Raw genomic sequence first — 18,064 nt, 5'->3', positions numbered from 1 at the left:
CTCTTGATATCGGGGTTGTAAGTTCAAACCCCATGTTGGGTGTAGAGATTACTTAAAAGTAAAATCTTTAAAAAAAAAAAAAAAAAGGAAGAATCATTAACTATACTATGTGATGAAACCTCCATAAAAGTCCCAAAAGTTTGGGGTGTGGGGTGCTTCTGAGTTGGTAAGCACATCCATGTGCCAGGACAGTGGTGCACCCCAAGTCCACAGGGCAGATGTTTCTAGAAGTCCACTGTGTGTATCTTCCTCTGGTTGTTCATTTGTATCTTTTCAAATATCCTTGGTAATAAATCAGCGATAGTAAATTGTTCTCCTGGGTTCTGTAAGCCACTCTAGCAAATTACCAAACTTGAGAAGGGGGTCATGGGACCCTCCAATTTGTAGCCAAGTGTGACAGAAGTTATAGTAACCTGGGTACCCACTCCTTGTGATTGGTGTCTGAAGTCGGTGTCTTATTAGACTGAGGGAGCCCTTAACCTGTGGGAACCATGCTAACTCCAGGCAGTTAGTGTCAGAATTGCTTGGTATGGAAAACCCCCACATCTAGTGTCAGAAGTGTTGTGAGTGTGGTAGTTGCAGTGTGAGAGTACAGGAAATCAGTGAATTTTTCCTAGACAGCCAGGCACTGTGTTTGGTACCTTACGCACAGCTACCCATTTAATCTTTGTAGTAAGCCTGTGGGGTCAGCATTGTTACCATGTCCATTCTCCATGTGAGGAATTGAGCTACAGAGAGATTAGACAACTTCTCCAAGGTCACACAGCAAGTGAGGAGACTTGATTTCTCACCCAGGCTGTTTACCTCTAATCACGAATGCCCACTGGATTTAGAAACATAGCAGTTGTTGGTGGCCTTAAGAAAAGCAATTTCAGGGGCGCCTGGGTGGCTCAGTCGGTTGAGCGTCCGACTTGGGCTCAGGTCATGATCTCACGGCTCATGAGTTCGAGCCCTGCATCGGGCTCTGTGCTGTGCTGGCAGCTCGGAGCCTGGAGCCTACTTCGGGTTCTGTATCTCCCTCTCTCTCTGCCCCTCTCCTGCTCGCACTCTCTCTCAGAAATAAATGAACATTAAAAAAAAAAAAAAAGCAATTTCAGAGGTGCCTGGGTGGCTCAGTGGGTTAAGTGTCTGACTCTTGATTTCAACTCAGATCATGATCTCATGGTTTCGTGAGTTTGCGCCTCAGGCATCTGTCAGTGCAGAGCCTGCTTGGGACTCTGTCTCTCTCTGCCCCTCCCCTGCTTGCACTCTCTCTGGCCCTCTCAAAATAAATAAACTTAAAATTTTTTTTTTTTAAAAAAGCAATTTCAGGGGCACCTGGGTGGCTCAGTTGGTTAAGCGTCCAACTTCAGCTCAGGTCATGAACTCGCAGTTTGTGAGTTCAGGCCCCATGTCGGGCTCTGTGCTTACAGCTCAGAGCCTGGAGCCTGCTTCAGATTCTATGTCTCCCTCTCTCTCTGTTCCTCCCCTGCTCACTATCTCTCTCTCTCTCTCTCAAAAATAAAAGATTTAAAAAAAAAGCAATTTCAGTGGGAAAAAGGGGACAAAAGCTAGACTGGAGTACGGTAAAGAGTAGATGTGGAGGGAGAAAGCAGAGACACCGAATTGAGTTTGTTTTTTGAAGAAGTCTGGCTATGAAAGGGAACAGAGGATAGAAATACAGATAAAGGGGATGCAGAATCAAAGGAGAGTTGCTTACTTATTTTTTGATATGATAGGATCCAAAACATGTTCGTTTGCCGACAGAATAAACCAATAGAGAGGGAGAAACTAGCGAAGCAGAAAAGAGAGTAGAATTGAGAGGACGAAAGGGACTGAGACCCTGAGACCCAGAGCATCAGTGGAGGAGATGGTTTTACATAGGGCGAGAGATATCTCTTCATTTGGCACAGATGGGAAAGTAAAGAAGTTCTCTTGTCTTCCATTTCTTCAAGGAACTTAAGACAACATTGCCAGCTGAAAGTGGAGAGAGTTCTTGAGAGAGGTTTGAAGGAAAGGAGAATGTATGAAACAGTTGTCTGATAGAGTGAGCCAAAAGTGTTATCCTGTAAGGCTGAGACCCCACTGCAATTTATGTACTTGAATCAAAAGTAAAACAAAGCCAAGATGTATGGTTTTCTCCAGCTGTATTCAACATGGCTGCCAGAGAAGGCAGACAGATGATGGGGCTCATTCTGGGTTGGGAATTACCCAGAGGAGGATGGGGCAAGGAGTTGACCACAGTGACAGAGCAGGGAATCCATGGAAGGCACATGGAAGCAGAGGGGATGTGTGAACAGTGTATCAGGGCCACTGAATTTGTGGTCTCAGTGAGGTCAATGATGTGTAGGGAAGGAAAAATTCTTCCTCTACCCTTCAGGATCTTCCACCTGAACTAAGACTTAAATTTACATTAGACAGATTAGTAGGAAAAAGCCCCAAAGTTTTATTACATGCACATGGAAGCCCGATGATGAAATTGAGACCTGAACAAATGACCACCACATGCAGTTTTTATACAATTTAGACAAATTGCTCCTTTGCAAACTGTAAGTTTGTAAGGAATTGACAGGATAAAGAAAACAGATGTTTGGGAGCTTTAATTAGTAAGGAATTCTAAGTGGAATTTGTGCTGAGGTAGTAGATTAGTAAAAAAGTATAAAGGCTTATTTCTATAGCTTTCTGGGCTTTAAAGTTCCTATCTCTGGTGATAAGGATGTCTTTTTACTCCCTAGTACAGGGAGAGTTCCTTTCTTTCTTTCTTTTTTTTTTAATGTTTATTTTTGTGACAGAGAGAGAGAGAGAGTGAGCACAAGTTGGGGAGGGGCAGAGAGAGAGAGAGAGAGACACAGGATCCAAAGTAGGCTCCAGGATCCGAGCTGTCAGCACAGAGCCAGATGCGGGGCTGGAACTCATGGATCACAAGATCATGATCTGAGCCAAAGTCAGCACTTAACTGACTGAGCCACCCAGGCACCCCGGGAGAGTTTTTTTTTTTTTCATATGGGAGATTTGTTTCCAGATTTCAACAGGACAGAGGAGGGTCTGAGTGTCCTTGCACTGGTCTCTTCCCAAGTAGCTTCAATTCAAAATAATCAGTACATCATTGTGGTATGTTTTGGGTGGTCTGCCATTGGCCTCTACAGAAGAAAGGAGAGGAGGTGGTAGAGGCAAATCAAGGGTTCAGACTTGGTGTTCAGGTATGACCCTGGATGACCAAGGTCATTGGAGGTGAGGAGGCCAAGGAAGGCTGTGATGTTGAACCAATCATCCCAGAAGGCTGTCAGGAGTAGAGGTGAGAAGTAAAACAACTAGTCTTTCTGTAGGGGAGGAAATGGAATTTAGAGGTGGTGAGGAGCATTCTTTATTATTGTTTTTTAATGTTTATTTTTGAGAGAGAGCACACACACACATACAGACACATATATGTGTGAATGGGGGATGGGCAGAGAGAAATGGGGACAGAGGATCTGAAGCAGGCTCCATACCATCAGTGCAGAGCTTGATGTGGGGCTCGAACACACAAACTATGAGATCATGACCTGAGCTGAAGTCAGATGCTAAACTGACTGAGCCACCCAGGCGCCTCAAGGAGCATTCTTAAGGTCACACAGTGATGTTGACAGTGGAGCTGAAATTTGAGGCCAGTTCTGCCTAGCCTTGGAGCCTGGGTCAAACCTCTACTCTGTTGAATCAGCGAGTTCAGCCTCTGAGGCTGGGGGTCCTAAGTGCTTTTGTCTCCTCTCCTGCAGGGCTGGCCTCTGCCAGGCTACCACATGCCAACTGCTGACTTACCCCAGCCACCTGCCCCATCATCTCTGAATCCTGCATTATGTTCCCTGTCATGGACTTTTTCTCTTCCCCTTTAGCTGTCTCTGTTCCAGAACCTGTTCTACCCTGGAAGGCTGAGTCAATAGCTCCAGATTTTGCTATTCATGCCACACCTTGTCCCATGACTAGGCCTTCTTCTGACATGGACTATAAGAGAAATGATAGCAATAATGAAAATAAGAGCACCTACTTCTGTTACCTTTAACAAGCACCCACTCCGTGCCAAACTTGGCATACGTCCTTTCTCATTTGGGCCTCATGACATCTAATTATTTTATCCATTTTACAGATGAGAACACAAAGGCTCAGAGAGGTAAAGTCACTTGTCTGTGACCACACAGGCAGGAAGTTGCAGCGCTGGAGACAATCCTGAGAATGGTTAGCTCTCACAGTCCTTGTCCTTTGCGAATTATGAAAGTTAAATGAAATCACGGGCCTCATAGTATAACATATTTTTATTAAAATAACTTTTAAAAAGAATTGCATGTTTCCTGACCCCCATCAGCCAAAGCAGGCTGGCATTTGCTGTCACATCTCCTGCAAGAATTCCTTGGAAGCTTTGGGGGTGTCTTTCCTGTGTTCCAAAACAAGTCCTGTCAGCTGCCACATGACCTTACCATTGCTAACCCTAATTGAGTAGGTACTTAAAGGGTGCCTGGCATCTGGCCTAGCATTCTATGCAAGTGATTTCATGTACATGTCCTAACATACACATATTAAATATAGATAAACTAAATCCATACACTCACACACACATATATAAAATATTGATTCTATTTCACAAATGAGGCACAAAGAAGTAAGGGTGGTAGCTATTGGGAGCATCCAGAGCTCAGGGCTGGCAAAGCAAGCTGTAGTATCCATCCCCACAATAGTGATCCTGGCATGTCTCCTGGCCTGAAATCTCGGGGTGATTTCAGGAGTTGTTCCTAATCGTATACCGTCCCCAAGACTGGTGCTCTGGCTCTCATGGACATTCTATGAGCTACCCAACATCCTTTATTGAATTTCTTTCCTAAACAAACTGGAGCGAGTTGGTTTCTTTTATTTGCAACTAAGATTTCTTTTCTTTTCATTTTTCTTTTTTTTGCAACTAAGATTTCTGATTGACACGCTCCATGGCAACTCTATCAGGTATGTGTATTATTTGTATTATTTTGAAAGTATTTTTGAGTTATTTAATCAATGTTTTAAAGTAATTGTATAGGTGCTTGTGAATCCACCATCCCCAAATAAAATGCAGAACCTCACAACCGTTTGCCCTCTTCCACACCCGGCCCTTTCCTGGACCACGTAACCATCCTCTTGAACACTGTGTTCATCATTCCCTCTTTTTTATTCTCAAAAATTTCTTTTGAGTTGTAATATACATGTAGTGAAGTGCATAAATACCAAGTGTACAATTCAAATTTGTATGTGTGTATAGGTTTTTATGGAACCAGATCAATATACAGAATATTACCTATGCCCCACAAGAGGGCATGACCCCCTCATGACCCCTGCCAGCTAATTCCTGATGCTCCAGAGAAACCAGTATTCTTGCCTCTATTCCCTTATGTTTGTTTTGCCTGTTCTTAAATATTAAAAGAAAATGTATACAAGTGTACTTTTTATGGGTGTATGTTCTTTTTTTTTAGCTTCTTTCTTTCTCTTTTATTTTTTCTAAATGTTTTATTTTTGAGAGAGAAAGAGCGTGAGGAGGGGAGGGGCAGAGAGAGAGGGAGACACAGAATCTAAAGCAGGCTCCAGGTTCTGAGCTGTCAGTACAGCCCAATGCAGGGCTTGAACCCAGGAATGGTGAGATGACCTGAGCCAAAGTCGGATGCTTAACTGACTGAGCCACACAGGTGTCCCTTGCTTGCTTTCTTTCTTTCTTTCTTTCTTTCTTTCTTTCTTTCTTTCTTTCTTTCTTTCATGTTTATTTATTTATTTTGAGAGAGAGAGAGTGCACACAAGCAGAAGAGGGGCAGAGAGAGAGGGACAGAGAGAATACCAAGCAGGCTCCACACTATAAGCACAGAGCCCTAGGTGGGGCTCAGTCTCATGAACCGTGAGATCATGACCTGAGCCAAAATCAAGAGTCAGACACTTAACCTACTGAGCCACCCAGGTGCCCCTATTTAGCTTCTTTCGTTTATCATTATGTTTGTGCAAATTCATCTATTTTTCCCATGTTGTGGTAGTTTGTACTTTTTATTGTTATATGTATTTCATTGTATGACTATGCCATAATTTATTTTATTCATTTTCTTATTGATAACATTTGGGTTGTTCTCTTACTTTCCTTTGTGTGTTGCTTTATTTCATCTATCCGTATTTCTAAAAGGATCATCTCCATGTTTACAACTGTGGAAACTGAGGTTCAGAGAAGTTAGGTGACTTTCCCGAGGTCACACAGCAAATAAGCAGCAGGACCAGGATTGATTCCACATCCTAAGTTCTGCATCTTGGCTATGGAAGAGTGGAAGAAAAGTCCTTCCTCTTTCTACTCTCTGGGATTGCCAGGGTGTCCAAAAGACCCAGGTGGCCTCCCTGGTAGCAGCAGGATTGTGATGAAGCTTGGTATCCAGAAGCTCTGTGTTTGGGACATGAGCTCATTCTTACCCTCTCAGACAGCAGCGACAGGTTCCTGATAGCTCCTTTCCACATCCATTATGTTGGGCAATGTTTGAAAGGCACAAGGTTCAGGGGCCCAGCCCCCGTCCCTCTCCAACACTGGGGCGGGCAGAGCTGGGTGTGGAGCCACCAGGTAGGCAGGCTTAGGCTGGCCACCCTGATGGATGGCCTTGGGTTGGCTCCCAGCTGCACTTGTCATCATGCCGCCTTAGTGGTACACTCTGCATACACTCTGCAACGTGACTTATTCATATTTTCTTTAAATCAACTCACTTAAAGAATTTTTTTAAATGTTTATTTTTGAGAGAGAGAGACAGAGCGCGAGTGAGCAAGGGGTAGAGAGAGAGAGGGAGACACAGAATCGGAAGCAGGCTCCTGGCTTGGAGCTCTCAGCACAGAGCCCAATGAGGGGCTCGAACACATGGACCGTGAAATCATGACCTGAACCAAAGTTGGATGCTTAACCGACTGAGCCACCCAGATGCCCCCAAATCAACTCACTTTTTAAAAAAAAATTTTAGTTATTTTCAAAAGTTCTATTTTTCAAATAGCTAATATAAGTATTTGATACACTATTCAAAAGTATGAAAAGGTATAGAAGGCAAATGTTTTCCTCCCACCCTTATCCCCTAGCCACCCAATTCCTTTAAGAGATGTCCTCTTTATTAATTTCCTTTGTGTCTTCCAGAGATACTCTATGCAAATACAAGCAAATGGATAGTCTACTTATTTTTATTTTTACTTTTTTTTTTTTTTACCAAACGTTTAGACTTTATTTCCTAAATAAAATAAGTTGGAGTCTATTTCCTATCAGTGTATATAGATCTCCCTTGCTTTTTTTTTTTAAGGTTGCAGAGTTTTCCATTACCATGATTTATCTCATCCCCTAATGATGGACCTTTTTTCCAGTTTTTTCCTAGTACAAACAATGTTGAGATAAATAACAAGATTCAGCTGCTATTTTGCTCATTGCATATTTATCTGTAATTCCTAGAGATGTATCTGCTGGAGCAACTGGCATATGTGGGGTTTTGTGTGTGTGTGTTTTGTTTTTGTTTTTGTTTTTGCATATGTGGTTTTTAAAACAACTTTAAAGACGTATAATTAACATACCGTAAAATTCACCCATTTTAAAGGTACAGTTCAATGATTTGTAGCAAATTTATTGAACTGTGCAACCATCATCATAATTTCTTTTTAGAATATTTTCATCACTCCAGTAAGATCCCTCATGGGCATTTACAATTAATTTCCATTCTAATACCCCAACCCAGGCAATCACTTATCTGCTCTCTGTTTCTGTAGATTTGCTTTTTTCTGGACATTTCATGTACTTACCATGGAGGCATATAAGATGTGATCTCCTGTGTGCAGGGTTTTTCATTTAGCTTAATGTTTTGAGGTTCATTCATGACATAGCATGGCATGTATCAATAAGTTATTCCTTTTTATGACTGAATAGTGTTCCATTGTATGGCTATAACATTTGTTTTTATTCATTCACCGATTAATGGACATTTGAATTGTTTCTTTTTATTTTCACTTTTTAGCTATTATGAATAATGCTCCTGTGAACATTTACATGCAAGTCACAGGTGTTCATATATTTTCATTTTTCTTGGGTAGATACCTAGAAGTGGAATTGTTGGGTCATGTGATAAATTTATATTTAACTTTTTAAGAAACTAAGAAACTGTTTTCCAAAGTGTCTGTACCATTTTACATCCCTACCAGCAATGCATGAGACTTCCTGTTTCTCCACATTCTTGCCACTGTTTGTCATGGTTTGTTTTTTCATTATGATTATTATTCTTATTCTTATAACCATTCTAGTGGGTGTAAAATGGCATGTCATTGTGGTTTTAATTTGCATTTCACTAATGACTAATGATGTTGAGAATCTTTTCATGTGCTTATTAGTCAATCCTGTAGCTTCTTTGGTGAACTGGTAAAAATGCTCATTTTAAAAAATGTTTTATTTATTTTTGAGAAAGAGAGAGTGAGAGAGAGAGAGAGGATCCAAAGTGGACTCTGTGCTGACAGCAGGAAGCCCGATGCAAGGCTCAAACTCACAAACGGAGAGATCGTGACCTGAGCCAAAGTCTGACTCTCAAGCGACTGAGCTACCCAGGCACCCCCTAAAATGCTCATTTTTTAATGGGGTTGTTTATCTTATTATTGAGTTTTGAGAGTTCTTTGTATATTCTGGATACAAATCCTTTATTATTTATGTATTCTGAGAAATATTTTCTCCCAGTCTGTAGCTCATCTTTCATTTTTTTCTTTTCTTTTTTCTTTTTTTTAAAGAGAGTGTTGACCTATTTTTATAATTTTTTTTTGAGAGAGAGAGCATGAGTGGGGGAGGTACAGAGAGAGAGGAGAAGAGAGGATCTGAAGTGGGATCTGTACTGACAGCAGAGAGCCTGATGCAGAGCTCGAATTCAAGAACCATGAGATTATGACCTGAGCTGAAGTCAGACACTTAACCGCCGAAGCCATCCAGGCACTTCTATTTTATTAATTTTTTTCAAGATTTAATTTTTTAAAGGTGATTTTTTTTTAAATTTTTTTTTTAACGTTTATTTATTTTTGAGACAGAGAGAGACAGAGCATGAACGGGGGAGGGTCAGAGAGAGAGGGAGACACAGAATCCGAAATGGGCTCCAGGCTCTGAGCTGTCAGCCCTGAACCCGACGCGGGGCTCGAACTCACGGACCGTGAGATAGTGACCTGAGCTGAAGTTGGACGCTTAACCGACTGAGCCACCCAGGCGCCCCAAGATTTAATTTTTTAAAGTAATCTCTACATCCAACGTGGGCTTGAACCCCCAACCCCGAGATCAAGAGTCGCACAGTCTACTGACTGAGCCACCCAGACACCCCTTATATTTATTTTTTTGAGTAGGCTCCACACCTGATGTGGGGCTTGAATTCATGATCCTGAGATCTTGAGTCACACACTCTACCGGCTGAGACAGCCAGGAACCCCTATCTTTCATTTTCTTCACAGTATCTTTGAAAAATAATATTTTTAAAAATGTTTATTCATCTTTGAGAGAGAGACACGCATAGTGTGAGCAGGTAAAGGGCAGAGAGAGAAAGAGATACAGAATCCAAAGCAGGCTCCAGGCTCTGAGCTGTCAGCAAAGAGCCCAATGCAGGGCTCAAACCCACGAACTGCAGATCATGACTTGAGCCAAAGTTAGGCACTTAACCAAGTGAGCCACCCAGGTGCACAACCCGCCCCCCCCCCCCCGGCCTTTTTTTAATTAAAAATTTTTTTAATGTTTTTTAATGGTATCTTTAAAAAAATTTATTGAGGCAAAATTCACAAAACATAAAATCACCCATTTAACATTAAACAAGATGCTTGGTTGGTGCAGTTGGAAGAACATACAACTCTTGATCTTGGGGTCATGAGCTCAAGCTCCATGTTGGGTGTAGAGATTACATGTATCAGTCAATCAATCAATTTTTTTTGAATTTTTTTTTAACGTTTATTCATTTTTGATAGAGAAAGAGCATGAGTGGGGGAGGGGCAGAGAGAGAAGGAGACGTAGAATCCGAAGCAAGCTCCAGGCTCTGAGCTGACAGCACAGAGCCTGACGCGGGGGTCGAACCCACGGACCGTGAGATCATGACCTGAGCCGAAGTCCGACGCTTAACCGACGGAGCCACCCAGGCGCCCCAATCAATTAATCTTAAAAAAATAAAATTGAGGGGCGCCGGGGTGGCTCAGTCCGTTAAGCGTCCGACTTTGGCTCAGGTCATGATCTCACAGTTCGTGGGTTTGAGCCCCATGTCGGGCTCTGTGCTGACAGCCCAGAGCCTGGAGCCTGCTTCAGATTCTGTGTCTCCCTCTCTCTCTGACCCTCCCCCATTCATGCTCTGTCTCTCTCTCTCTCTCAAAAATAAATAAACATTAAAAATAATAATAGTAAAAAAAAATTGAACAATTCATTAATGGTGCCTTTTGAAACAAAAATTTTGAATTTTGATGGTCTAGTATATCAAAAATTTTGCATAGATAAATGTTGTTGTGTCATATCTAAGAAATGTTTTCCTAACCCAAGATCTGGAAGATTTTTCTCCAGTGTCTTCTAAGAGTCTTATTGTTTGACTCTTCTTTTTAGGTTTCTGATCCATTTGAGTTATTTTTTGTGTATGGTGTAAAATAGGGGTATAAGTTCATCTTTTTACATATGGATATCCTGACATATGTATTTCTAATTTCTATAGATATGGCCAAATTGTCTTCCTAAAACACAACTGGCATCATGCTAACCAGCAGTGAACATGGCTGTTTTCTCACACCCTTGCTATCACAACTGAGATATCAAACTTTTTTTTTATAAGCAAGTCTAATAATGAAAACATAGCAACTCAGGGCACCTGGGTGGCTCAGTCAGTTAAGCATCTGACTCTTGATTTTGGCTCAGGTCATGATCTCACGGTTTGTGAGTTCGAGCCCCAAATTGGTGCAGAGCCTGCTTGGGATTCTCTCTCTCTGCCCCTCCTTCACACTCACTCTCTCTCTCTCAAAATAAATAAATAAACTTAAAAAAAAGAAAGCATAGCATCTCATAGCTTTACTTTGCTAAATTTCTACTTCAGCCACATCCTAAGCACTATTGTGAAATATATTAGCTCAATGTATTAGCTATATATTGTTTCAGCATATATTACCGTATATTACCACGAAACACAGGTGACTGGACCTGTGGGACCTCCCTTCCTTTCCTCCAACTTTAGAAGGTTCTCAAGGACTGAAAACAGTCACACTCCCCATATATCTAGTTGCAACCTTTGCCAGGAGTTTGCATCAATGAAGGCTGAGTTCTAACATTCCCAGGATTGTTTCTGGTCTGATACTTTCCAGCTTGCATAAGGTGACCTGGATGCTTGTTGCCTGACTCTGTCTTTGCCTGAGGAATTGTATACATGACTTTAATTTTTTGAAAAAGATATAACTTCTGGTTTAAGATAGACATTTCTAGTGAGTACTATAGGCAAGAAATAATTCTGATCTGCAATCTGTAGACATAGGTCAGTAGGGCTTTACTAGGAGGAGAACAAGAAAAGAGAGAACTGGGGATAATAAATAGGAGTAGAAGCTCTGACATGCTGTTTATTACCCAATGTTGTTCTTTAGTCCTGCAATCACTCATCTGAATGTCAGTTCTCCCAAAATTGCAGGAGGAGGTGCTCGGAGCTCCTTATGGGCATTTATTTTTATAACTTTTTCTCCACTTCTATATTCAGTATGGAAAATCTGAAGGACAGAGAAGCACAGAGTCTCTTTTTTACATTGATTCAAGATGAGACAGTTGTCAAGTAGATGAAAGACACAGTCCTAGGTTGAAATATCAGGTCTGTTTCTTGCATTCTCTAGGCATTCTGACCTCTGTTTCCACCTCTATAAAATTAGTAATCACAATGCCTTCTACCTCATTGGGGATGAATATTGGCATATCTAGTTCAGGACACACAGTGGGCACTCAGTATGTCTCTGTCTCCTTTCACAATTGACAAATTAATTTTCTTCCAAGCAGTTCCTGAGCATCCTTAAGATGTTATTATATGACAGAGGAAATACAGGGATGGATAAAACCATGGCTTTGTCCTTGAAGAACTTATGGTTGGGAAGAGAGATTAAATGGTCCAGTCTGCTGCCTTTTGATAAAATAGACATGTGACACCAATTTTCAGATGTCAGCAGAGGCCCAGAGATCCCAAGAAATACAGCAAGTAAATAGTAGGGAGGGGACTGGAACACAATTAAGAGGAATATTGGTATAGAAGTGATGAGAGAGGAATTTTGGAAATAAAATCATGCCAGTTTGTAGTTCAAAAGAAACAAACAGGGCTGCCTGGCTGGCTCAGTCAGTAGAGCATGTGACTCTTGATCTCAGGGTCGTGAGTTCAAGCTCCAAATTGGACATGGAGCCTATGTAAGAAAGAAAAAAAAAAAAAAAAAAAAAAAAAGAGGAACAAGTGGGAGATGGAGATGCCTGGGAATGAATCAAGGGTTACAAATCTAGCCCTGAAGGTGGACTGCATTTTGTTTGTACAGAATTTCCCCCCACACCATTTTATTATGAAAATTTTCCTTTTTGTTTTTAAGTTTATTTATTTTGAAGAGAGAGCAAGGGGTGGGGAGGTGTAGAAAGAGGGAGAGACAGAATCCCAAGCAGGCTCCACTCTGCCAACACAGAGCCTGACGCTGGGCTTGAATTCACAAACTGTGAGATCATGACCTGAGCTGAGATCAAGAGTCAGGGGTTTTTAACCGACTGAGCCACCCAGATGCTCCTATTATGAAAATTTTCAAACATATAGAACAGTTGAACGAATTGTGCAGTGAACATCCATCTATCCACCACCTAGATTCTATGGTTGTTAACAGCTTGCTATATTTGCTTTGTCTTGTATTTATTTATTCATCTAGCCCTCCATCCATCTATCTTACTCTTTGATGCGATTCAAAGAAGCTGCAGAGTTCATTCTACCTCTACACATTTCAACATGCCTATTGTTAGAGCTCAATATTTGCCTTTGTTTTTAGGTTAATTTTACATACAGTGATATGCATAGATCTCAAGTATACCATCTACTAAATTGTGACAAATGCATACAACCGTGGAATCCACACCCCTAACAAGGTACTGAGAGAACATTTTCAACACCTCCAAAAATTCCCTCCTGCCAGAAGCAACCACTATTGTGATTTTTTCACCATTGATTAGGTTTTACCTATTCTAGAATATTGTACAAATAGAATTATAAATTGTACACTCTTTTATATAAGGCTTCTTTCTTTTTGCATGATGTCTGAGACATCTATTTTGTGTAATTCTTTAATTTCCTAGTAGTATTCCATTGCCATGAATGTCTAAACGCAGTTTATCCATTTTCTTGTTGATGGAACACACAAAGTTTTAAACACTTTAAACTGGTTGCCAGTGTTGTAGGCTTGACTTCAAATCCTGGCTCTGCTACTTGCTAGATGTGTGACCACGTGCTGGTTACTTTGTGTCCTTGAGACTCAGTTTCCCAGTCTCCATAATGGAAAAAATTATAGCTATTGCTTATTGAGTGCTTGCTATGTGCCTGCTTGGCACTGTTCCAAGTGTTTTACATACTCATTACTCATTTAATCCTCATAATGACCCACAAGATAGGGTATGTTACTACTCCCATTTTATAGATTTGGAAACTGAGCACCCAACCTAGGTTGCTGGGAGTATTCAGTGAGATAGTGCATGTAAAACACTTGGGACTCCATTTGGTAATTACAATGTAGAAAGTAAACATTGGCTGTTATTTTTCATCTTACCTTACTGGCCCTTAGAGGAATTTAAGTTTACTACCCCTAATGGAGAAAGTGTATAAGGCCCTGGAAATAGGCGTTTCCAGATAAAATGGAGATGTCCAGTAAAATCTGAATTTTATTTTATTTTAAAGTTCACTTATTTTGAGAGAGAGCTACTGTGGGCATGTGTGCGCACAGGTGAATGCAAGCGGGGGAAGGGCAGAGAGAGAGGATCCCAAGCAGGCTCCATGCTGTCAGCGCAGAGCCTGATACAGGTCTCAATCCCACAAACTGTGAGCTCATGACCTGAGCCAATATCAGACTCAACCAACTGAGCATCCACCCAGGCACCCCAAATTTGAATTTTAGACAATGAAAATAATTTTAGCATAACTATGTTACAACCAATACTTGTCACATATTAATGCTAAAAAGTTACTCGCTGTTTATCTGAAATTCAAATTTAATTGAGCATCCTAAATTTTTATTTTCTAAATCTGGCAACCCTACTTGGGAGGAAGTGACTAAGGTGACTAGGGACAGAACTAGTGTACCTCATTTTGCAGATGAGGAAACAGCTTTTTTTTTTTTCAAAGTTTATTTATTTTTGAGACAGAGAGAGACAGAGCATGAACGGGGGAGGGTCAGAGAGAGGGAGACACAGAATCTGAAACAGGCTCCAGGCTCTGAGCTGTCAGCACAGAGCCTGACGCGGGGCTCGAACTCACGGACCGTGAGATCATGACCTGAGCCGAAGTCGGCCGCCCAACCGACTGAGCCACTCAGGCGCCCCTAGCCTTTTTTTTTTTTTTTTAAAGATTTTATTTATTTAATTTTGAGAGAGAGAGAGAGAGAGAGTACACAAGTGAGTGAGGGGCAGAAAGAGAGAGAGAGAATGAGAGAGAGAGAAGCAGGGCTTACCTGAAGCAGGGCTCAAGCTCAACAGATGTGGGGCTTGAAATCATGAACCCTGAGATCATGACCTGAGCTGAAGTCAGATGCTTACTGATTGAGCCACCTAGGCACCCTTATTAATTAATTAATTAATTAATTAATTTTAATATTTATTTTAAAAATCTCTACCCCCAACATGGGGCTCAAACTCATGACCCCAAGATCAAGAGTCACACACTCAGAAGACTGACTGAGCCAACCCCTAAAGATTTTATTTTTGAGTAATTGCTACACCCAACATGGGACTCGATCTTACAACCCCCAGATCAAGAGGCACATGCTCTACTGACTGAGGCAGCCAGGGGCTATGAGGAAACATTTTTAAAGAGGGCAAATGAGGGAGCCATGACGTCTTAAGTGGATCCAGATCTCAGGCTCACAGAGGCTTCATCTAGTGTCTTCAACACACAGCTCTGCCACTTTTCAAGTCTTCTCCTGCCTTTGGCAGTTGAATGCAGAGTGGCTTCAGGGAAGAGGGGGACAGCAACATGACTCAGTGTTCTGTAGGGAAAGCCAGTAAATGACAGGCGGCATGTGGGCTGCTGGGGTTTCTCTTCCCACTCCTTCCAGCTCTGCATCCTGCTTCCTCCCCTCCTTCTTTCCCCAGAGGCCTGGAAACTCCTTCCCTTGCTGGTAGCGACCTCCTCCAGGCTTCCTACCCCTACCCCAGCGTGGTTGAGTTTTGTCCCAGGCTGACCAGGGTGTCCAAGGCAGAAGGAGGGTGTAGGTGGTTCAAGGCTTTATCAACCACAGGGTCTGCATTCTGACCAGGTCTAGACTGATTTCTGGATCAGGGAACCTGGGAACCAGAGCCACATGGCATACGAGATGAGGAAATGGCCAGACTGGGATTTTCTGCCCTCACCAAATCAGCTTCTCCTTGGAGAATCACCAACTACCTACTGTAGATTTCCCAGAATCTTCACATCTTAGGAGGTAGGATCTATTATTTCCATTTAGAGATTTGGACACTGAGGTTAAAGGACTTGCCTAAGACCTCTAACATAAATTGTTGATAGTCAGGACTAGATTCTTGTTCCATATGCCTTTGAAAAAGCCTAAATTACTAACTACTGCTAGGTACCGGCTTCTAGATCAGAGCTAATCCACCCTGTTGGCATTAGGAAGATAGGATAGCATAGCCCACTGGTTCTCAAAATGTGATCCTTGGGCATCAATATCACCGGGAAACTTGTTAGAAATGCAAATTTTGGGTTAGATAATAGAACTTTCTGACTCAGAAATTCTGGGGCTGATACCTGGCAATCTGAGTTTTAATAAGCCCTCCAGGTGATTCTGATGTACCCTGAAGTTGGAGAATCTTTGGTATATAGTAGAAAGAGCCATTTTTGGGGAAAAAAAGATACATATTTAAAGCACATTTGCTTTAAGTAAACTTTTATTGATATACAATATAAACACAGAAAAATACACAAACCAAAAGTGTACAGCTCAATGAATTTTCACAAAGTGAGCACACTTGTGTAACCAGCACCTAGATCAAGAGACAGAACATTATCACCAACTTGGAGAAGCCCCCTTGTGTCTCCTTCCTGGTGCTACCTCTCCTCAAAGGATAATCCTGACTTCAAACACCACAGATTAGTTTTGCCTAACATTATATACTTTTAAAAATTGTAGATGAAGACAGAATCTGGAGCCAGAGGACTTTGATTGGATCCCTGGTTCTCTATGGAGTGATCTTGGACCAGTCATCTAATTTCCTTGAGACTCATTTCCTTCTCTGTATAATGGTCATAGAAAAATCTCAGACCTTAAAGGGACACTAGCTTTCTCAAACTTGTCTAGTGTTAAGAATCACCTGGGGCACTAGTTTAAAAATTCACATTCCCCAGAGCATACATTCTTAATATGACAAAAATTGGTTGTGGGTAGGAAGATTTTTTTGCTTGCTTATGTAAAAGCACATGTATACATATGATACATTAATAGATATACAGTACATTTGTGATACTGAAATTTCATGGGGATAATTAGGGGAAAATGTCTAAAAATATTCATTAGAGAGATAATAATTTAAAAAAGGTTGAAAAACACTGTCCTACAGCAGTGATTCTTCAAGTGTGGTCTGTGGTTAAAAATGCAAATTCTCAGATGCCTGGGTGGCTCAGTGGGTTAAATGCCTGATTCTTGGTTTCAGTTCAAGTCATGATCTCACAGTTTGTGAGTTCGAGCTCACATCTGGCTCTGCACTGACAGTGGGGATGCTGCTTGGGATTCTCTCACTTTTTCTCTTCCCCTTCCCTGTTCACTTTCTCTGTCTCTTTCTCAAAATACATAAATAAACTAAAATTAAAAAATGCAAATTCTCAGGCCTGACCCCAGACCTACTGAACCAGAAATTCTGGGGGTGGGGCCCTGCAATCTATGGTTTAACAAATCCTTCAAGTGATTCTGATGGGCACTGAAGTTTGAGAACCACTGCCCTGGAGATTCTAAATGGGGTAGGGTCCCGGAATCTGTACCATTAACAAACTCTCCTAAGTCCATTGCAGGAGACACTGACATAAAGATTTGAACACACTTTGAGAAACAAAAGTGACTTTCCAGATGGTAAAATATCTTCATTAGAAGGAAATAGGGTAAACAATAATAGCGAAGGTCACTAATTACTAAGCACTTAGCTGGGTCTCTGAATCTGCTTGCACAGCCTTTTAATTCTCACAAACTCATGAAGAAGTTAAGCGGATGGACTCTGAAGCTAGACTGCCTGGGTTGGTACCCAGCTTGTGACTTGGTTTATGCATCTGTAAAGTGAGAATAATGTACTTTCTTCAAAGATTTGTTAGAAGGTTTAAAGATGCTTATTGGTCAGCTCTTAGAACACCTGCCACGTTGGCACCACTTACCCGTAACATGTTTTCATCATCCTTAAGCTCACCCTGTTAAAAGGAGGATTTAAACTCAATGTAACTCCCCAGTGTACTTTCTTAAGAACTAAACTATAATGCAGTGTTTTTCAAAGTGTGATTCCCCACCAGTAGCACACCAGAGTTAGAAATGCAAGTAATTAGATCCCGTCCCAGATCTGCTGAAAGAGAAACTTTGGGGGTGGGACCCCAAAGTTTCAACAAGCACTTCAGGTGATTCTGATATACACTGGCGTTTGGAAATCACAGCTACAATCTTTAGCGGCTGGGGGAAGGAGGGTGCTTTAAAAAAACAAAAAAAAACAAAAAAAAAAAAAAACCCCGAAAAACGCCTAGAGCGGTTGGGAGCAATCCCAGAGTCCCTCCCATCTAGAGGCGAGCAAACTCCGCTGTAGCTGCACTCCGCAGCTCCTGCCAACCCTTCTGGCCGGTGCGCAAGGCCTTCTGGGGCCTGTGGTCCACATCCCTGCCGAGCCGGAGCG

The 18,064-nt window shown here is 41.6% G+C and overlaps 1 long non-coding RNA gene across 1 annotated transcript; it reads left to right on the top strand.

The window, feature by feature from the left end:
• Positions 1 to 4,101: 4,101 nt before the first annotated feature.
• On the top strand, positions 4,102 to 5,338 carry LOC122236978. The gene is made up of 3 exons (XR_006215170.1): positions 4,102 to 4,188; positions 4,909 to 4,944; positions 5,237 to 5,338. It is a non-coding gene; the product is annotated as an uncharacterized LOC122236978 (long non-coding RNA).
• Positions 5,339 to 18,064: the final 12,726 nt, after the last annotated feature.

This window comes from Panthera tigris, chromosome A3 (assembly GCF_018350195.1).
Source record: "Panthera tigris isolate Pti1 chromosome A3, P.tigris_Pti1_mat1.1, whole genome shotgun sequence".
NCBI classification, from domain to species: domain Eukaryota; kingdom Metazoa; phylum Chordata; class Mammalia; order Carnivora; family Felidae; genus Panthera; species Panthera tigris.
This window is presented reverse-complemented; position numbering and strand designations above follow the sequence as displayed.